The following is a 23,105-nucleotide window of genomic DNA, read 5'->3' on the forward strand; positions in this document are numbered from 1 at the left end:
AGCATATAGTCAACGGAACAAACAGAGACCATTTGTTGTTGACAATGGACAGCTGGACATATAAAGGGCCCCTTACCTTCAGTGACTTAGGACCTCATCAAACCTAAATCTGGCCCTGCACATGACACGAACACACATGCTATCCCCACAGAAAAAAGAGGTGCAATTCCCTTAGGAAGAACCATAGCGATGTCTTAATTCGAAGAAACAGTGATGTCCTTACCATGGAACCATTTATTGTGTTAAATAAGTCCTAGCTCTGAAGTTTTCCCAAGAGAGAACTACATTGTCTGGAAATGCCTAAGAAAGTATGCAAAGGATCTTGAGATTTTTCCAGTACTGTCTGCTGTTTTAGGACAGCTCTTGGTCCACTCCTGTGTGACTTCAAATCATAATCTTCGATTCTCACCTAGATACCATAGAAGTGTTGGTTTTCCGATTTATGATTTTCTGTGGGTACGGTTTGTTCATGTTGCTTACAATGTATATTTATATTGGCCATATTATTGAATTAAAACTTAATATATAATACAAATGATTGGTCCACATCTGCCTGTATGTCACACATACTCCTTTAAAACATGTCTGGGTCACTGGGAAGCAAACTGCTTGTTTTTATGGATTTCTTGTGCTCGTTCCACTCTTCATCCTCTCATCAGGCGCTCAAATTATGTGTATGCTTCATACCATGTTCATACTGTAAATCTCCCCCCCCACCACCACCATGTTTGTCATTTTCCATTATGGGGCATATCTAAACTCATAAAATTAATTTCTATTAATCCTGTGAATATTCAGAGTTTTGACTATTGCATATTGGAATGGAAAAGCGGGCACGGAAATGGGTGGACATTTGGAAAGGAATAAGGATATAATAGACTCTGCTGTTTGACTTCTGGGATATATCTCCACTCATATAGGGTGAGATGAAATGTTGAGTCATTCTGTACTTAGATTTTGAGTGGGTGTCACACAGCAACTGAGTATTGTGTGGCAACACATATTCACATTCTGCAAATGAGCAGTAAGCCGTCTTGATAGAAAGTTTGAGCAGAAAAGAAAATAGAGTATGTGTTCAAGAGACACAATGGTATGAGTAATCATATTGTCCCTGTAGCACATACTCTGAACACTGCATATTTCCTTGCCCAGTTCCTTAACCGGGTTTTACTCTCCATTTCTTCAAGTCTCATGTTCTCTTGGGATTTCAGTATCGTTGTTGCAGCATTAATGCAATCTTCTTTTGAGCTTTAAGCAAACATCCCTCGTGTTATTACATCTAACCTGGGATTGAGAAATGGCCACTGAAATGGACCAATCCCTACATTGTGTTCTGAGGACGCAAATGTTTACACCTACATCAATAATAAAAAATGATTGTTAAAGCGAATGAATGTTTTCACAATGCACCACTTCCTCGTAAAAATATTTGCATCGCCTACTTTCCATCTAGCTTAGTTTTGTGTTTAATTCCCTTGGTTAACTATAGGCTGGTACTTCTCTACATTCCCAGTGAAAACAGATCCACAATGTTTCTTCTTAAACAATAGGGCCTGTTAAACAGGCAGAGGTGTATTTATTTTTTTAAAAGAAGCTTAGGACAGTACAAAAGGTAATCCTACTTCTCCCTGTAATTATTATTATTTTTTTAATTAAAAAAAAGTCAGATCACAAACTGCCTTAAAGAAGAAGATGGTTACAGGAAACACTGACTAGACGTGCCTCTGTTTTGTTAGGAGTTTCTGTACAGCAGTTAATGGGGCTTGTGGAAGGGAATGCAGCCATGTTCAATTTTATGCATGCAAGGGCATTCTCCCACCTGTCTGTCTTTTGAATAGCTATTTTATTCCATTTAAATTGAAGGAGACAATTGCATATACAGTGCGAGGGCACTGAGCTCACCCCAAACAATAAAAAAAAGCAATAAAACCTTGGGAACAGAATGTGTAAATGGAGCCTAACGATGATGTCCTTACACTGAAAAGCAAAACATGGAACTATTACTCTGGCAATGCTGTCAAATATTGGAGTTATATTATTCCACACTCACCTTAAGGTGCAGGAGTGCCGACAGGATAATCCATGACACTCTATGTGGATCAAACCATCAGCCCCCAGTCACAAAATAGGGTATAGATTTGCATTTGATTTGCATGTACCTTGCGCCATATACAAATTTGCATCCTCTCTGGTAGGTGGGATGGAGGCTCCAAAATAAATCAGGTACCATATGCAAGTAATATGATATCTGACAGACAGAATGTAAACAGGTGAAGCTTTCCCCATATAGTGGAACTTCGGTTTTTGAACTTAATCCGTTCTGGAAGACCGTTTGGCTTCTGAAAAGTTCAAAAACTGATGATCAATGGCTGCAAAGTCAATGGGAAAAAATGAAAAACATTCAGCTTCCAAAAATCGTTCAAAAACTGGAGCAGTTACTTCCGGGGTTTTGGCGTTTGGGAGCCGAAATGTTCCAAAACAGAGGCTTTAGGGAACTGAGGTTTGACTGTAGTAATTTCTGCCTAGCACACAGCTGTTAAAGGATGAGTCTTCAGCCCCAGTGCCAACCCTATACCATGCAAAGAACTCAACTCTCATGAGCTGAAAAGCACTTAGGATACTCTTTGTCTTTAATCAATTGATCCTTAGGCTGGCAATCCCACATTCAGTGCCATTACTTTCAGTGGGTCTATTGTGAGTAAAACTTAGCTGAATACAGCCCAGGGTCCAATCTTTGGGGCCAAAAAATGATGGTTGTTGCTTCATGTCTATCCATTTTGCTGTAGCACAAACCACAGGCATGAGTTTGCCATCATATCATGTTGTCAGATACCTGGTAAAAAATAGCCAGCAACCCAGGCTAAAAGGCATGCGTAGAAATATATGACCCCACTTCTCTCAATGATCCCAGTGGTGTTTTGATGCATAAATTAGAAATACTGATCCATAGCTTTGTGACATGCGACATCTTTCGTTTCTCTCCACTTCCAATCCATTTGAGAAACACTGCTTTTAGCCACGCCTCCTTGATGGTGGTAAGGTCCGTGATGAATCAGAATCAGACGTGGGTGGCGCTGTTGTCTAAACCACTGAGCCCCTTGGGCTTGCTGATGAAAGCACACCAGTGCAAGTAGATAAATAGGTACTGCTGCAGCAGGAAGGTAAACAACATTTCCATGTGCTCTGGCTTCCGTCACAGTGTTCTGTTGCACCAGAAGTGGTTTAGTCATGCTGGCCACATGACCCGCAAAGCTGTCTGTGGACAAACGCCAGCTCCCTCAGCCTGAAAAGTGAGATGAACGCCACAGCTCCATAGTCGCATTTGACTGGACTTAGCCGTCCAGGGCTCCTTTACCTTTTTACCTTTTATAACACATTTCAGATGACCTCAGGCAGAATTTGCTTCTAAGGTATGTGCTAAAATCTAACAAATTCACTGCTCCATTTTAGCAGGAAAGGGTGATGAGTGCCAGTGTGATATGGTGAATATTGCACTGAATTTAAAGCAAGGAAATTTGGATTCAGTGCTTTGCTCAGCCATAAAGTTCATTGAATGACCAATCACCACCTCTCAATGTAACTGGAAGTGAGAGTTCATTACCATGCCCATGTGGCAGTAACAGAAGCAAAAAAATAAGGGGGGGGGGCTTTACTTTGATTCTTCCATTGCATCCTCTGAGAGCCACACAGCAGTGCTGTTCTAAGTGGTGACAGCCTTCTTGAAATCTAGCCCAGCCAGGAGGTCGCTGGAACCTTCAGCAGCTTGCTGTGACAATTTTGCCAATAACTTCAAGGATAAAACCCCACACATTCACTCAGAGCTTCACACCGCTGCTGGGAATCTGTCTCTGTGCAGATGTTTGCACCAGTTTCCTGAAAATATGGGCAAGGCAAGTTCTTGCCTCAACTCTTGTCCATCCTGACTGATAAGAGTGAGCGAGATCCTGCTGGATCCTGGAACACTGTGTCAGAGTTGGGAAGAAGTATAAAAACAGAGGTGGTAATGATAAGGCTGTTTCTCAAGAAATCCTCCCCATGCTTCATAACTGCTGATCTCTTGCCAGTCTCCTCTTTTTGAGCAAGATGTTCAAAAGGGTGGCAGCTGGTCAGCTTCAGAATCTCTCAAAGGATGCTGGTTATCTAGACATATCACAGTCTGACTTTAGACCGCAGCTAGGGCCTGAAATGGGATGCGGGTGGCTCTGTGGTCTAAACCACAGAGCCCAGGGCTTGCCGATCAGAAGGTCGGCAGTTCGAATCCCCACGACAGGGTGAGCTCCCGTTGCTCGGTCCCTGCTCCTGACAACCTAACAGTTCGAAAGCACGTCAAATAGGTACCGCTCCGATGGGAAGGTAAATGGCATTTCCGTGCAATGCTCTGGTTTACCAGAAGCGGCTTAGTCATGCTGGCCCAATGACCCGGAAAGCTGTCTGTGGACAATGCCGGCTCCCTTGGCCTGAAAGCGAAATGAGTGCTGCAACCCCAGAGTTGTCCACGACTGGACTTAACAGTCAGGGGTCCCTTTAGGGCCTGAAATGCCTTTGATCACCATGGTAGAGAGGGGGCTGAGTGGATCCCTCAGTGCCTTTTGATACCGCTGACCACAGTATTTTTTCTGGGCTGGAGGTGGGGGGCATTGTGGGACAGCTACTAGACTTCTTAGGTATCCTTGTAATGCAAGCAAATGAAAAAATAAATAAATCCACACTTCTGCTTGCCCCATGATATCTAAGCGTGGGTGCAAGTGGTTTTCCGTTTATCCCACTGCTTTCTCCTGGGAAAACCCATTCTTTGCAGCTGAATTGGAGCAAACATCAATCTGCAGAAAACTTGATTGGCGTTTACTACAGTTCAGTGGTAAAGACCAGGCTTTCCTGGGCAAAAGGGGCAGGACAAGCAGAAGTGTGGATGATCCCTAAGTGAGTGTAACATGCCACCTTTTTAAAAAAGAGCTTTGTGATTGGTTGTTTTTTAAAAATGTTCTCATGAAAAATTGTCAGCATTTTAATGTTTGTCTTCCTAATACGCTAATTTCAAAAACACAATTTTGCCTACTGCACACATTTTTATATACAAAGAAATGAACATAAAATAACTGATTTCTACACATGTTGGAGGAGTTGCTTTTAAAAAATAAATCTGGGGTTTGCTTAAGCAGACACATCCCTTTCACAATTTTTAAAAATTGGTTGTTTCCTTTCAGAGCCTGTATTCCCCCCCCCCCTTCCCGGCTACTGATACTACTGTTGACATATCACACTATTGAAAATGGTGGGATGACTCAGAGCTTATGGCAGTGTCTGGGAAGTTACTGTGGCCCACGATCTGACTGTGTCACCCTTTTGCAGAAGTTGCATGAGGCAAGCAGTTTGGAACCAGATTGTTACAAAAGTGTCTTTTTTTCTGTGAGACATTCTCTCTCTCTTTGTGCGTATTCCACATATAATGTTTTTGTGAATTGTAGTTTAAAATAAACACCAGATTTTTATGGGTTGAGAAAACAGAGATGCAATTAGCATTTATTTTTTCCCCCGGCTGGATTCCCTTCTTCTCCCAGAGTACTTCCACCCAGTGTTCGAAACTCCCATTGTTCTAGGCACATTTTGGGACAGAGAATTTCATTAGGGTGAGCAGTTTCTGAGCTCTGTGTGCAGTACCGCACCTAAGAAGGAAAGGAGGACTTTTTTTCTGACTCCCCACTTCCAGCTACCCTCTGAATACTGGAGAAGAGACCCTCTTAAGAATATTAGGGAGGTTGGCAGGGGAAGGATTAGACCATGTGAAAAATGAACATAATATTTTAGCTGCAGTTCATTCATTTTCAGCTTTGTATTCTTGTTATTAAAAAGCGCACCTAGACATTCCGTTGTGGTGCTCATAACCTAGGTTTAAGGTGCCATTTAGCTCCTAAATTTCATATCTCAGTTTCTAACACTGCTTCCATCGTAAGTGAAACAAATGAGAGTGCACTTTCAGCAAGCAATCATTGTGGGGCTGAGAAATTTAATTAATGACTTACTCATCTGACTTTTGAATGTATGTTTATTTGTTTTTAAGTGGGGAAATGAGATAGATTGGCCTTCTGAACGAACACCTGTGAATTCGACATAGATCAGAAATAGGATGATTAATCCATCCCTAGTGCTGAATAGCCTGTGTTGGTTGGGGCTGATGTCACTCAAAACATCTCGATGACACCAGGTTGGTATAATAATAATAATAATAATAATAATAATAATAATAATAATAATTTATTATTTGTACCCCGCCCATCTGGCTGGGTTTCTCCAGCCACTCTGGCTGGCTTCCAACAAAGATTAAAAATACATTAAAATGTCACACATTAAAAATTTCCCTAAACAGGGCTGCCTTCAGATGTCTTCTAAATGTCAGGTAGTTGTTTATCTCTTTGACATCTGATGGGAGGGAGTTCCACAGGGCGGGTGCCACTACCAAGAAGGCCATCTGCCTGGTTCCCTGTAGCTTTGCTTCTCACAGTGAGGGAACTGCCGGAAGGCCCTCAGCGCTGGACCTGGTGAAGGCCAGTCTGCATGAGCTGCTCACCTGGGGTGGGCATTTTTCCCTGGCAAGAGGCTGAGGACAAAACATATTGGATCCTTCACAATAATGAGATATATTTTCTTGCCTGGCAATTTCAGCTGCCATGTGTACCAAGCCTAGTGCCCAAACTTCATTGTAAAGCTGAAAATCTCCCCCCCCCTCCCAGTCATCTTTATGCTTCTTTCCTGCCTCCATTGAGATTTTTATTGTGAAGAATTTTTCACTGCATAGAATTTCCCCTCTGAAGACAGGTGCAAAATTTGTAGAACAATGAAGTCGATTTGGAACTACTGTCAAAACGCTTATACCTTTCCCTCACTGGGACTGAGTTCTTTAAAAAAAAAAAACAAAACAAAACCCAAACAGATCTTCATTTTTGTAGCAAAAGCTGCCTGTGGAGCTTAATTTTTTTCTGTAGCACAATGTTAAGTGATAAATAAAAAACCCAATAAAAAGAGTGGCTGACTCAGCGCCGCATTTACGTATAAGCTAAACAAGCTATATCTTAGGGCCCCACTCTCTTGGGGCACTCACAAAAATCTAAAGGAAAAAACCCCTGGATGTACATTTCCAAAATATAAGATGAAAAACAAATAAAACAAAACCTATGTACAGCAACAGTGTAGGTACACAAATTACCATATAGCAAATATTGAACACAAAAAACAGCGGCAATTCGTTGTTGACAAAGGACAGCTGGACATACAAAAGGGCCCCATTACCTTCAGTAGCTTAGGGCCTCATCAAACCTAAATCCCTAAACCCTGAGATGGTTGCTTGCTGTCTTCTTTTCACTGATTTTTCACTTAAGGTGCATGTAGAATCAGACTAGGCATTTTGTACCCCACTATTGGTAGTCATGCAGGTGGCACTGTGGGTTAAACCACAGAGCCTAGGACTTGCCGATCAGAAGGTTGGTGGTTCGAATCCCCATGGTGGGGTGAGCTCCCATTGCTTGGTCCCTGCTCCTGCCAACCTAGCAGTTCGAAAGCATGTCAAAGTGCAAGAAGATAAATAGGTACCGCTCCGGTGGGAAGGTAAACGGCGTTTCCATGTGCTGCTCTGGTTCGCCAGAAGTGGCTTAGTCATGCTGGCCACATGACCCGGAAGCTGTATGCCGGCTCCCTTGGCCAATAAAGCGAGATAAGCGCCGCAACCCCAGAGTCGGTCACGACTGGACCTAATGGTCAGGGGTCTCTTTACCTTTATTGGTAGCCAAAAAAGTGTAACATATACATGTAGTTTGTGTTGTCATTCCTGAGCGTAGATATTAGAGTTTCTAATTACAGGACATTAAGAGGCAGCTCGTGGCCAAGTAGATGGGAGGGCTCCAAATTGGCTCCAAATTTTGTATATCTTGGCTTTTGCTGTTCTGCAGCTGGTTTTTTCCTCCTTTTATAACTTCTAATGCCAATTAAATAGTATTAATGAGCTGGAGTCATTTCCCTCATCTTCGTCTCTGCCTTTACAGAGACAAAGTATTTACCAGGTTCACCAGTTCAGCAAATAAATACCATAAGTGAAACCTCAGGAATTTCACGAAATATAGAGATGTTGGGTGCAATAACAGCAATATAACCAGCAATATATCCAATTCAGTTCTACTCAGACATGATTATTTTAGGTTCATTATTTCCAATGTTTCACTTTGAGTAGAACCTAGTTGGATACAACCCACATTTGTTGTTGCTGTTCAGTCATTTAGTTGTGACCCCATGGACCAGAGCACACCAGGCACTCCTGTCTTCCACTGCCTCCTGCAGCTTGGTCAAACTCATGTTCGTAGCTTCGAAAACACTGCCCAACCATCTCGTCCTCTGTCGTCCCCTTCTCCTTGTGCCCTCAATCTTTCCCAACATCAGGGTCTTTTCCAGGGAGAAAGTGTAGACTTATCATATTCTCCCTATGGAATCCCTCTGAGTCACTTTAGCAGTAAGTGACCTCAGGTCTGTAGCTTTATACTATTTGTGTAGAATGTGAATGTTGTTAATATGCTATTACAGGGATCGACTGGGAGGTTTAGGTAGATCACAGCCGATCACGGCCTGCTTTTCCTTTGTGGTTGCAAAAGAGCATCCTGCCCAGGCCCCTTGCCCTGTCCTCCATTTGCGCAGGATCGCTTGAACGGATATTTTGGTGAGTGAATTTTCCCCATTCCCCTTAAATAAAGTTCTATTTTTTTCTCTCCCCTCCCCCTCCCTAAAAAAGCACAACAACTTTAACCTGAACTCCCCTCCCCGCCTAAAAGGGGTAGATCACTGCCAGTTTTTAATTTTGTGAGTAGATCTCAGTCTCTTGGAAGTTGGATGTCCCTGCACTATTAGTATCATGGCCAGGAATGTTTTTGCCCCTTCTTATTTTGAGATACTTTCTACTTTCCATTGAGAAATTAGACGCAGTGCCAAATGGAGGAATGACAGAGGGCAGGGATGAAGATGTGGTAAAGAGCTAAGAATGTGTTTGCTTGTAAAATCAATGAATGGGGGAATAAGTGGCTGCTCCATTTAAGGTTGAGAAAGGATCTCTCTTTGTATTGACATACTATAATGTAGCAGAAATGGATTAATCTGAATAGTGTGACTTCCTTCCTTTCCTTTAATATGGGGAACTATGCTTGCACACTGCAGGCTCAGACTATTACATGCGCATAACAGGTGGTCCAACACTGCTACATCTGAAGGCAGCCCTGTTTAGGGGAGTTGTTAATGTGTGACGTTTTAATGTATTTTTAATCTTTCGTTGGAAGCAGCCCAGAGTGGCTTGGGAAACCCAGCCAGGTGGGCGGGGTATAAATAATAAATTAATATAGAGAGCCAGTGTGGTGTAGTGGTTAAGAGTGATAGACTCGTAATCTGGGGAACCGGGTTCGCGTCTCCGCTCCTCCACATGCAGCTGCTGGGTGACATTTTTCGAGGCTTTTTCGGTTAATTTGTTTTTGTGACTGTGTGGAACCCAGTTCAGCTGCTGATTGATTGATTATGTGACTGCGGAAATGGATAAAAGCCCCCCATCCAAACAATGACTATCATCAGTGCAGGTACGAATTTAGACTTTTAATTTTTTAAATTTTTTTATCATCTACAATACTGTCTTATATATTTTATATTACAGTACATTGATTACTGCTTTCATTTTATAGATCAATGGTCTCGTTAGATAGTAAAATTCATGTTAAATTGCTGATTTAGAGGTTGTTTTTAAAAGTCTGGAACGGATTAATCCGTTTTGCTTTACTCTCTATGGGAAAGCACGTCTTGGTTTTGGAACGCTTTGGTTTTGGGACGGACTTCCGGAACGGATTAAGTTTGAGAACCAAGGTACCACTGTACTGTACTCTCCTTGCTCAAAGTTACATACAGACTGGAGTTCTTCTTCCAGAATTCTCTGTAAGTCCTGGTCTGGATAAATCTATGCCTAGCCTGGAGCGTTCTGGAATCCTGGTCTGGATCAAGGAACAGATCAGCTTTACACATCGCAGAAGTATGGGTGGGAAACATAGTTGGAGAGATAGAGCAAATAGAAGTGTCCATACTTTTCTTTTTATCCTTCTTTACTGATTACAGGAAATATTTTAAAACACAAACTCTACCCCCCCCCGCCTTGCTCCAAAGGACAGAATTAGAAATACTATGTTTTTTTGCAATGTGCGTGCGTGCGTGAAGAACGCTTAATTTTTTTTTAAAAAAGGTTGCATATTTTAAACAACCTGCTCCCCCCCTCCCTCTGTACATTCTTATGACTGAAGCCAGCCTCGCCCCTTCCTTTGCACTGCATATTTTCCATTTTAAGATTTCCTGTTGAAACTAAAGGGCAAAGATCTCGTCAATAGCTGCACGGAGCTGGGATTATTTGCTGTGTGTAAAAGGTAGCTTGGAGGCTCCTGCTTACTGGTAGTGGCGACTCTCCTTATCGGGAAAATCAGGGTCTCAAGTTCACTGCCTTTGACTTCCTACTGCTTCGCTGGGCTAAAGTCCTGACTTTCAGTGTAATCTGAAGAATGGCTGAAAACAGCAAAATCTGCTTTTGTATTGTAATAGTAGGTGGCAGGCTTCCTTCTTCCCTCTCCAGAGTGTTTTGTTTCTTAATCCTTCCCTATCTTCACCTGTGCTTATTTTATGGGTGACACACACATGTACTTTTCTGTGTGGGTGAGTTGTGCAGTAAGAAAAGATATGAATGGAGCCAATAGGGTAAAAGTTAAGTTCATGCTCCATCTGCGAGGAAAAACTAGAACGGTCAAATATAACATTGTTTTCTCTGAATCACAGACTCACACCATACATTTAAAACACTCTTACATACCCTCCAACATTTCTCTGATGAAAATAGGGAGGCCCTATTCCATAATAAGCAGAGACATCACCTTGCCAACAAAGGTCTGTATAGTTAAAGCCATGGTATTCCCAGTAGTGATGTATGGAAGTGAGAGCTGGACCATAAAGAAGGCTGATCGCCAAAGAATTGATGCTTTTGAATTAGGGTGCTGGAGGAGACTCTTGAGAGTCCCAAGGACTGCAAGAAGATCAAACGCATCCATTCTTAAGGAAATTAGCCCTGAGTGCTCAATGGAAGGACAGATCCTGAAGCTGAGGCTCCAATACTTTGGCCCCCTCATGAGAAGAGAAGACTCCCTGGAAAAGACCCTGATGTTGGGAAAGATGGAGGGCACAAGGAGAAGGGGATGACAGAGGATGAGATGGTTGGACAGTGTTCTCGAAGCTACAAACATGAGTCTGACCAAACTGCGGGAGACAGTGGAAGACAGAAGTGCCTGGCGTGCTCTGGTCCATGGGGTCACGAAGAGTCGGACACGACTAAACGACTAAACAACAACAACAACAAATTCAACAACAACAACAACAACAATAATAATAATATTTATACCCCGCCCATCTGACTGGGTTGCCCCAGCCACTCTGGGTGGCTTCAAGCATATATAAAAACATAATAAAGCATTAAGCATTAAAAAAACCTTTTCTATACAGGGCTGTCTTCAGATGTCTTCTAAAGGCTGTATCTCATTGGCTTGGGGGTCGGATAACTCCATACCCTCCATTTTAAAAAACCTCTTCCCTATACAGAATTGACTTCAGATGGCTCGGGTGTCAGTTAACTCCATACCCTCCACCATTTCTTCAATGAAAATAGTGACGTCCTAAGGAAAAGCAGGACATTCTGGGATCAAATCAGAAACTGGGATGGCTTCTGTAAATCCAGGACAGTCCTTGGAAAATAGGGACACTTGGAGGTTCTGCTGTTGCATTCTTATGACTGTGATGGAGTCATGCTGCCTGAAAAACTGTAGTTATGCCATGGTGAATCAAATCTTCCTTATCACCTGTATTTAGCTAATGGACAAAATATGATACAGTATTACCTCTTGCCACCTGGCGTTCCATCGTGCCCACACAGTCAAGTCTCTTGGGAAACAGCACAACGAGCTGATTAAGTTTATCAAGAAATGCAAACAAGGCCTTGATGTGATACTGTGGCTCCTGCAAGACTGAGAGTCTGGTGTTTTAAGTTCAAGACCTTTTATGGCACATGATACAGTTGTCCAATAGACTGTCACTTAGGATGGGGAGCAGCTGAGATCACCCAGAGGAGTCGTCCCCTGTGTTACAGAAATGGGGCATTTTGTGTTGCTGCTCTCAGGCTATGAATCACTCCTCTAAAAGAGATTTGGCAGGCATCCTTGCTTTTGAATTTGAGGCATCCCTTGGATATATATATATATATATATATATATATATATATATATATTGCAGACATTATATTATATATAATGCAGACATTAATGCAAGTGGTTCAATTTTTTATTTTTTTCTATTAGCCAACCACCTTATTGTTGTTTGTATTTTTATTTTTTAAATGGCACATAATGTTTTAGCATTGCACAGCACCTTGGCATTTTATGATATGGTGATGCAGAAATACTTCTATAGATAATAAAATAAATGAGGTTCATATTTTATAGGTGCATATGATTTACAGAAAAACTAGTAACAATCTAGCATGCCAACCAAATACAGTCCGTATGAAAAGCATTTTTCACTATTTCAGACACACGCATAATCTGGGGCAGTGGTACTGGGGGCGTGGTTTTACTCCCTCCAATATATCCCAGGTCTTTCCCCAAAGTATTCCCCTTGCAGTTAAAACTAAAAGTGAGTTTCCAGTCCTTTTACTTCCAGAGATGCAAGGATAAATGTGTAGCCAGTATCCTTATGTTTTCCCCTAAGAAATAGACCTGTGTCCTGGCAACAACTGTGCTGGTCAATGTACCTGGAATAACACAGTGATAAGCACTCAAGACAACTGGTATTTATGTTTGGTTTTAGGTGTTAAAACTTAAACAATTCAATACATTCAATAATTTTGAAGATATTGGATGGTTTGTGTGAGGCTTTCACTGTTCTGTATTGACTTATGATGCCAGTCCTCCCTTGAGTTCATTGCTATGCCGCAAATGTTTCACAGGCTTGTCCAAGAAGCCAACCTCCCCTGTTTAATCCCCATCATTTCATGCCATAAACCCTGGCATAAAGGCTGACCCATCAACTGTCCTCAGCATTCATGGTTCATCTATGGTAGGGATGAGGAACCCAAAGCCTTTCAAGTATTGCTGGACTACAATTCTCCTTGTTCTTGACCATTAGCCTTGCTAAACAAAGTGCTTGGTAACTGGAACACAAGAACAGCTGGAGGGACACAAGTTCTAACTATAATCTATCCCTTCCACAGTTCCATGCATCACCCATTTGCCCATTGAATTGACCAGCTGGTGGAGGATTGGATCCAGTGCCAGACCTATATTTGGGGGCCCCTGAAGCTTGAACTGTTATGTGGATCCCTTTGCAACCAGCAACAAGGTCTGGAGAACCACTGCAAACTATCTTCTTTGCAACAACCTTTACAACATTTGTGCTACTGACTCTCAAACTCTGGGGTTGTTGAAATATATACAGCAACAAAATCAATCCATTTGAGTTGTGTGACTCCAATTGGGTCTAGGTAAAGGTACCCTTGACCGTTAAATCCAGTAGTGGACGACTCTGGGGTTGCGTGCTCATCTTGCTTTATAGGCTGAGGGAGCCGATGTTTGTCCACAGACAGCTTCTGAGTCATGACTAAGCTGCTTCTGGCGAGCCAGAGCGGCGCACGGAAATGCCATTTACCTTCCCGCCGGAGTGGTACCTATTTATCTACTTGCACTTTGACGTGCTTTCAAACTGCTAAGTTGGCAGGAGCTGGAACCGAGCAATGAGAGCTCACCTCGTCACGAGGATTTAAACCACCAACCTTCTGATCAGCAAGCCCAAGAGGCTTTGTGGTTTAGACCACAGTGCCACCTACATCCCTTAAATTAGGTCTACTAGATCTATTTTTTAAAAAACCAATGTGGACCAAAGTTGGTTCTGGGACCCTTCTGGGATTAGGGGTCCTGAACGTTAAGCTTCATTAGTTTCATAGCCAATCTGCCCTGATTGGATCCATTCCCTAAATGTCTTATACTGATTTATGGGATGATTTGGCAGGCAAGAGGAGAATAATTGGATGAGAGAGGAGTCACAAAAATATGCACCTTGAATTGAAGTGAGGATGCAGTGTGGTTAATGTCCTTGAGTGCTCATCAGTGATTAAAAACCCTGCACCACAGACAAGGCTTCGTCTAATTTGGCATATTAATGTGCTAAATTATATAAGCTTGTCTGTGATTCAGGGTTTGCTATGATACAGCAAATTCTCCTTATGCTGAACGTCCTGAAGAAAATTGCTGTGAAGGAGGTGAAATGGTGCCAAGATATATAGCCTGATATCTGGTGGGGTTTTTTTATGGCAACCAACTGTCTAGAACTACTGATAAAGTAATTGTTTTCTTCTGAGTCATATACATTTCTCTGTGCTGACAGGGTTACGTGACTAAGCAGAGAGGGGGATGCCGTTTTATCTTAATTTGTTTTCTAATATCTCTCCCTGATAGTGTTTATCTGTGCCCATAGTGCAACATGGCATAAAGGTTTGCCTGACACAGTATTGATACATATTCCTCGTTAACTATGGCCTTTGCGTTGGGACAGGCTGGATTTCCTTCTTGCTCCTTCCTAATATATTGTCTTAGTTTATGAATCACTCCATCTTTTATTTGTAGTTCTCGGAGAAAAGGCCCATTAAGTACTCCTGCTTTGACTGCCACAGTACAAAATGCATTCCATCGTGTATGAATGAAAGGTGCATGCAAGTATAATTCATGGCTTTCCCCTCAAGAATACTCCCAAGCTGGAGCCTTGCTGCTTGTGTGCTTTTTGAAGGGAAGTTATGTGAATTATATACACTGTTACCCTACGTGACTGATGTAATATACCTGTATTTGTACTCAGGTATGCAACTTTGGGGCACGGTGCGTTGGAAGAGTGTAGTTCGAAGGCCTCAGGGACATAACACTTTGCGAAATGAAGTTTACTGATCTACATTTGTCTTGTTTAAATCGGGACCTGGGAACCAATGACCAATTTCAGCATAATGTTTGGGTAGTCCTTTGGATCCTGGCCTTAGCTAGCTATTTTGTTCCTTCATTGAAGGCTTTGTGGCTCTTTTCCAGCCCCTGCAGAAACACACAACTAGAGTGGTTATTTTTAAGCAGGAACAAATCAGTTCAGCAATCTCCCCATCCAATACTGTATGTGAGAACGGGATATTGTGGTTCTAGCATGGGATCAGAGTTAGCACAAAGACAGAATCTGAAGCTCGATCCATAAAAGATGGAGTACTGATAGTGGGTGGTTCAGTGGTTTGGGAAGATGATGTTCAGTCTCTTGTAGAGATGGATCAAGTTCAAGTTTGAAGTTATAGCTAGCCTTGTATTTGAATGACCAGGTGGCATGTCTGTGGCACAAAGCTCCATCCACCAGTTACGACCCCCTAGACGGAGGTGGCCAAACAGTGTGCATGCTCTGGTCGCATCCAGCCTGGACCTCTGCAGTTGTGTGTGGTGCTGACTCTGAAGATTTCTCAGCAACTCCTATTCATCAGAAATAGTACTGTTACATTGCTGACTGGCGCAAATCATAAGTAACATATATCCCCAGCATGTTAAACATGCCTGCCAGGTGGTGCTTGCCTTGAAACTATATAATTTGGGACCTGGGTATTGGAAAGTAGGCTCCTATGAGCCTGCCTGTAAACTGAGGTTGGTTGGATGGATGTCTCTGCTCTCAGAGGTTTGATAGCTGATGACAGGCAGCTTGTCTGGTGTCTCTGACGCTTTTTCTTTTCAGTGCCAGTCAAAGTCATTTATCTTCCCAGGCTTTTTAAAATGTCGGTTGAACCGATTTCAAGTCTGTCTCTGTCTGTTTTTCTGTTTTAATTTGTCATTGAAATGTTGGCTTTTATTATTTGCCTTAAAAGAAGACCTGTAAACTGATGTGGAGTGGTGACACTGGAGAGTGAGATACAAATTCCTAAATGAATAAGTAAATAGAATCCTAAGAAAAATGAACCCTTTAAAACCACCTGTAAAATCTCATCATGATTCAAGAATTGGCAGGTGTAATGTCTCATTGGGACATGGGGCTATTCTCGTTTTATAGCCGGCAGCACAGAGGCACAGAGAGTGAGAGATTGACAGATGTGTCCATGGCCACAACCTCTGCAGACAAATTAGGACAACCACACACACATGCATTAAGGGAGAGAAGATGAACAGATGTTCTGTACATCCTGATGAATGGACATTTTCACTATAGTTTATACATTAAACTGCCACACAAGGTTAGTACCAGCAGGTTGAACCGTTTACAGACCCCTGTGTGGCTTCCATTTTGTATGCCACTAAGAAGAGTCAGAATATACAGTGGTACCTCGGTTTTCGAACATAATCTGTTCTGGAAGACCGTTCGAGTTCTGAAACGTTCGAAAACCAAAAACTCAACAGCCGACAGCTAGGCCTCAGGATCTTGTGCTCAGCGGAAGCCATGTAGCAGGTTTGACTTCTGAGGCGTGTTCGAAAACTGAAGCATTTACTTCCGGGTTTATGGCGTTTGAAAATCAAAATGTTCGTCAATGGAGACGTTCGAAAACCGAGATACCACTGTACCATGAAAAACAGAAGACCAATCAATGGAAGAGAAAAACATGGTCACAGAGACAGTGGAATAGGGAACACAAAGGGAAAAATGGAAGAAAGCTTGGTCCTCAGTTCCTCAGAAGGGTCTGAACCTTCCCCTACTCTCTGAACATTCCTGTCAGTGCACATTGTAGTGGTCTGTTTTCAAAACCGACCAGATCTGAAGATAATCTTCCCTTGTGTTAACAATTTAACGTGGGAATCCTGGTTGCCCTCTGAACTCATGAGTGAGAAAGTCATCTGCATAACACATGCCAGCCATCTCATCTTGGCACATTCTGTTTGACTTATTTAATTTGGGAGACAAATGGCAAACGCTTAAAAAAAAAAAAGTATGGGAGGTTGGCTCTCATAAATCGCATCCTTAGCAAATGTGCTCTGCCAAGGTATTCCCTTCCTCTAGGATGTGAAGCGGACTGCCAACAATTCGCCTGCAACATTTTGAAACCAAATGTTTGGGGCCAGGTTTGACATTTGAGTTGATCTTTCCCCATCTTTTCTTGATTATGTGAGTGCCGCAGCTTTTATCATCTGAAAGCATAAGACATTAAGTTTCTTGGAGTAAACCTGCCCGTGGAAAGGGCCTTGTATGCTGCTAATAATTCCAATTTGTTTACATGAAGCTTTTATACTCCTAGTTTTTTCTTCAGCCGCAGCAGAATTCTCTCTCTCAGTCTTGAATGGCTTTTTGGAGTCTGTTTCTAATATATAGCATAAAGGTAAACGGTTACGATGTTGGCCTTAATCTAGGTAATAAATTAATAAATCAAAATGTGCTGGGCTAGAAGGTTTTCCTTGGCTCCTTCATTGTTTGGGAGAGCCGAATGTACAAGAAACCTATTCACATGCTGACAAGTAGTAATGCTTGAAAGCCCTCAGTTCAACTTGATCTGCTCATGGTATAGGATGACAACTGCCGGAATGAGATGGACAACAGACTCAGGTGAGAAATGGCATGTCCATGCCAACCTGCATGAGATTCCACATTATGGACCCAATCTGGCCAGTATAAAGCATTTTTAATAAAGAGAATGCTTAAATAATGTGAAAAATAGCATGGGGAAATTTTGTTTCTTGAAACACAAGTGAGATTATATTCCTCCTAAAATTGATTTGGCACTTCCAGTCATTAAATTCCAACATAAAGGGCTGGTTGGTTCAAACATAACACTAAGCCATATGATGAGTTGGTGAGATTCTGTGAGCATGTGGCAGGCGCACCCAATGTGATTTTTGCTGCACTACAACTCCCACCAGGCTTAGCTAGCATGGCCTATGGTTGGGGATGATGGGAGTTGCTGTTCAACAAAATTTGAAAGGCCTAGCATTGACTACTGCTGGTGTGTGGCTTTCTGGAGAAGACATGGTGGCTCTTCCCTGCTCCTCCTGCAGTTGTGCTGCTGTGAGCTGAGTTATAGTTCGGCTTAGCATGGCATCCAAAACCAATATTCATTCATTCATTCATTCATTCATTCATTCATTCATGTCTCTTCCAAAAGCCATTAACCCAAGAATGAAACTTGGTTGCACAAACCACAAGGATAAATGGTTCTCTGTGTTGCCCCATTATTCCCAAACAATGAGACACAGATTGGGAAGTAACTTTTTAAAAAAAAATCTGCATGTTTTTGTCCAGTTTGTTTGTTTGTTTGTTTGTTTATTTCTTTATATATATTTGTATACGACTTTTCACCCATAGATCTCAGCCTGATTCACAACATAAAAATACAAGATTCAACAAAACAAAACACAAAACACTTGTATTTCTCTTGCATTTCCATATTGGTCATGGGCTATGACATATATATACTGTTATGAAATGGAAATACACAAACTAAACTTTTAATTAAATGCTTAACTCTTGTATTGAAGACAATGGACTCCCAAGCGTTTCATTTGATTGCAAATTATGGCCGAACCCAATAATTTCACTAACCTCTGAAAGCAGGTAGCAAGCAAAACCGAGCACTCTATGTATGTTACAAGTACAACCAGAGGTACCACTGTACTGTGTTGGAGCACCCAGTAGTTAATGCCACCTTGTATCTGTGTCTTCCTTTATTAGCTCAACATCCGCTCCCACATGGAAAACTGTGTGTGGTTCCAATATAGTAAACTTGGCCAAACAAATACTCAAATCTGCAACATTGAAGCATGTGAGTTTCAAGCTAATGGTCACTAAAACCCAAACAGAGATTTTTCTCTTAGAAACGAGTGTGTGTGTATGTATTTAATTCTGCCTTGGCACAGGGGTCTAGTGAATCCCAAAAGCTGAGGAAGCCCCAACCCTGGATCAAGCAAACCCAGAGAGTCTCACTTGTGGGAACCAGAGAACATTGTCTGGGATGTGCTGATTGCTAATTGCCAGCTTAATCCTTCCGCTGTGTCAAAGCTGGGGCACTGCCAACTGACACAGCACAGCTGAAAGAGCTGGTGTTGTGTTTAACTGGATTAATGATTGTACAATTACAAGTCTCCTTTAAATGCTCTTCTACAATTAGAGCTCATGATATCTTTGCAACCTGGCAGGCTTCTAAAAACATAATTACAGGCCACCAGCATTATTTGTATTTAACTTGAGGCTGCAGGAGGAGGGGAGGGGGGAATTACTGGGAGCAGAAAGTTGCTGCATACTTACAAGTTGCCGAATTGACCTTGGTCAAGGAACATGTCTGTCACTCATGCCCTGGGTTTTCTTTGCTATTGGGGGTGGGGTTAGGAGGAAGACAGCAACACATCAAAGGCGACAGAGGAGGGAAAAAATCCCAATCTGTATTTGAAGGTAAATAATGTGATATCATATATTTTTCCTTCCAGTCACATGTACTATTTGAATACTGAAGGTCTGTCTTGCTGGGTCCTTTAAAGCACTATATTGATCTCTGACAAAAAAGTTGGTCCTCCAAGCATTAGATGCTTGTTCTATGTGTCCTCCGAACAATTGCTCCTTGCCTGTTGTATCTGTTTTTGTGACTTCTTAGGCCACGGAATCTCCTCCATGAACCCCTTTTTGTCTCACGGATCTGCAAGGTTGTTGTTGTTTAGTTGTGTCCGACTCTTCGTGACCCCATGGACCAGAGCACGCCAGGCACTCCTGTCTTCCACTGCCTCCCGCAGTTTGGTCAAACTCATGTTTGTAGCTTCGAGAACACTGTCCAACCATCTCGTCCTCTGTCATCCCCTTCTCCTTGTGCCCTCCATCTTTCCCAACATCAGGGTCTTTTCCAGGGAGTCTTCTCTTCTCATGAGGTGGCCAAAGTACTGGAGCCTCAGCTTCAGGATCTGTCCTTCCAGTGAGCACTCAGGGCTGATTTCCTTCAGAATGGAGAGGTTTGATCTTCTTGCAGTCCATGGGACTCTCAGGAGTCTCCTCCAGCACCTTAGGAGACTCTCGAGAGTCCCATGGCCTGCAAGAAGATCAAACCTATCCATTCTGCAAGGTTGCTACACCACAATTAATGCACACACCCTTTTGTACTTTTCAGAACATACACACACACAAAAGTCTGCTTAACCTGGTCACTTTCTTTCTTTCTCTTTGTGAGGGGAAGCAGCCACAGTGTCTTGATTCAAAACATCCTCATGATCTGGATCAGTGCCTTGCAGTTTTGATTTTTTTTTATTTATTCCCTCTTGGCTGCTTTTTGCCACTCACTGTATAATACAGTGGTACCTTGGGTTACATACGCTTCAGGTTACATACGCTCTAGGTTACATACGCTCCAGATTAAATATTCCGCTAACCCAGAATAGTACCTCGGGTTAAGAACTTTGCTTCAGGATAAGAACAGAAATTGGGCTCCAGTGGCGCAGCAGCAGCAGGAGGCCCCATTAGCTAAAGTGGTGCTTCAGGTTAAGAACAGTTTCAGGTTAAGAACAGACCTCCGGAACGAATTAAATACTTAACCCGGGTACCACTGTATTTAATTCCAGTGCTTTTTTTCAGCCAGAACTTGCTGGAACTCAGTTCCAGCACCTCTCAGGTGGGCGCAATTGCCATTCAAAGAGATCTAGGGAGGTGTTCATGGTGACTTCCGGCAACTCTTTTTCTAGCAAAATAGCACTGTTTAATTCTATCTAACCTCCCTCAGCAAAGGCAAAATGAAATATGCATAGCTATTGTTATAGCAAACTCTTTGTGCCAGGTCTTCCTCTGGGCAGCTTTATCATGTTCTGTTCTGTTCTGAAGCGCTCTCACTTCCCTTTTCTGTTTCCTCAGCCTCTGATTCATTTTAAAGTGGAATATTTTAAGCCTCTGAAAGCTTGCTCTTTCCTCTCACTACACAGTAAAATAATAGAGCTCTCATAGAAGTATGATTGTGTCACTAGCACTCAAAATAAAGCCTGATTGCATAGAGGGAAATTGTGAAACTCTGCTCTTAGCTGCTTTGTTTGGAAAGGCTCGGCAACATTAATTAGAGCTTCTCTGAGTCTTCTGTGCCTTTCAATTAGTTGTTTCATATCACTGTGCAGCATTTTTGCGAAAGTGTTTTGAATACATTTATTGCATTTTGATTGCATTTACGGGGAACATTTCCTTTGCACCCAAGCTACTTTGAAAAGGTCTTCTCTGTTTGCAGTGAGGAAATTATAGTGCGACATGCAGAATAATAAAAATAACTGGAAGTGGAATAGAGGGTGGAAACAATCAATGCTTGACATACTTGAAGTTGCCACAGCTTATCAGCTTCTTCTGGGGGTTTGCAAGCACAAAGCCAATTGTTGCTATTGCTGTTGTAACAATAATTAAATTTATGTACTGCCCTTTGTCAAAACACTACAGGACAATTTACCACATAGAACACAAATGGCAATACATAGCATGGATATCTATACATCATCATCATCATTTTATTTATACCCTACCCATTTGACTGGGTTTCCCCAGCCACTCTGAGTGGCTTCCAGCAAAATATAACAAATAATAAAATGTCAAACATTAAACGCTTCCCAATACAGGACTGCCTTCAGATGTCTTCTAAAAGTTGTGTAGTTCTTTATCTCCTTGAAATCTGATGGGAGGGCATTCCACAGGGAGGGAGCCACTACCGAGAAGGCCCCTTGTCTGGTTCCCTGGAACTTCACTTCCTGCAGCGAGGGAACCGCCAAAAGTCCCATGGAGACGGACCTCAGTGTTCAGGCTGAGCGATGGGGGTGGAGACACTCCTTCATGTATACAGAGCTGAGGCCGTTTAGGGCTTTAAAGGTCAGTACCAACACTTTGAATTGTGCTCAGAAACATACTGAGATCCTGTGAAAGTCCTTTAGGACCGGTGTAGTATGGTCCCAGTGGCCACTCTCAGTCACTACTCTAGCTGCTGCATAAAAGTCAAAACTGGTGCCGGATTTACGTATAAGCTAAACAAGCTATAGCTTAGGGCTCCACTCTCTTGGGGGCCCCCAAAAAATGTAAAGAAAAAAACCACACACATTTCCAAAATATAAGACAAAAAACAAATAAAATAAAACCTACATACAGTTAGAACTTAATTATTTCACTATTAATATACTTCTTCTTAATTGTATTTCAGTTCAACAATTACTTTGATAAAATACATATTTTGTTATGTGCAAATGGCTTTAGATACCTATTAGGTCCATAAATTACCATGTAGCATATATTCAACACAAAAAACAGCGACAAATTGTTGTTGACAAAGCACAGCTGGACATCTAAAGGGCCCCATTACCTTCAGTAGCTTAGGGCCTCATCAAACCTAAATCCGGCCCTGGTCAGAACAGTTATATAAATAAAATTTTAATACTAATAATAAGTACATAGCGAAATAATAAAAACTCCACTTCCCCTCCTCTCATTCAGGGTCCTTTCCCCATCCATCTGCCACTTTCCTTGGGATTCAGCCATGATGTCCCCGATCCGAAACACACCCTCTGGGTGAGTCAAGTCCAGTTTGCCTTTTTCTGCGCAGCGCCAGACAATTAACGCCCCCTCATGCTCCAAATGGCTCCCTTTCTATTCCCTTAATAATCTGGCTGTCGACACCTCTGTCGTTGCTGCCAAGATGTTTCTGCTGAAGGTCACTGTCATGCACCCTGCCACATAGACATCTCTAGGGAGCACCGCAAGGGTGGGGCTTGCTGATGAAAAGAGATATCAGAAGTACAGCTGTTCTTTGTCTCGTTTGTGGAAGAGGAAACTTATTCTCCACACTTTAGGGCCAACAGGCAGAGGGTGAGGCGGGGTTGGGGGGTTGCCTCGGGCACAGTTTTTGGGGGGGATGCATTCTTCAGGACACCTTGCCAGCCCACAAGACTGGCAGGGCATCATGAGCTGTTGCATCCTTCTCATGCTGCCCTCAAGGTGGCCGGTGGCTTGAGAAGAATGCAACAGGCATGCACCCTGCCAGTAAAACCCAGTAAAATAAACAACTCCACATACTGAGTGAAAGAGATTCT

At 42.3% G+C, this 23,105-nt stretch overlaps 2 long non-coding RNA genes across 2 annotated transcripts in view; one reads left to right on the forward strand and one right to left on the reverse strand.

The window, feature by feature from the left end:
• Nucleotides 1-22,593, reverse strand: part of LOC310668040 — a 1,372,673-nt gene extending 1,350,080 nt beyond the window's left edge. The window contains exon 1 of the long non-coding RNA XR_014506569.1: nucleotides 22,199-22,593. This is a non-coding gene — a long non-coding RNA (uncharacterized lncRNA). The remainder of the gene's footprint in view (nucleotides 1-22,198) is intronic.
• The window catches only part of LOC310668077, a 65,121-nt gene that overhangs the window by 23,255 nt on the left and 18,761 nt on the right, over nucleotides 1-23,105 (forward strand). The gene's annotated exons all lie outside the window — the stretch shown is intronic.

The sequence above is a fragment of the Podarcis tiliguerta genome, assembly GCF_965153285.1.
Source record: "Podarcis tiliguerta genome assembly, chromosome: 17".
NCBI classification, from domain to species: Eukaryota; Metazoa; Chordata; class Lepidosauria; order Squamata; family Lacertidae; genus Podarcis; species Podarcis tiliguerta.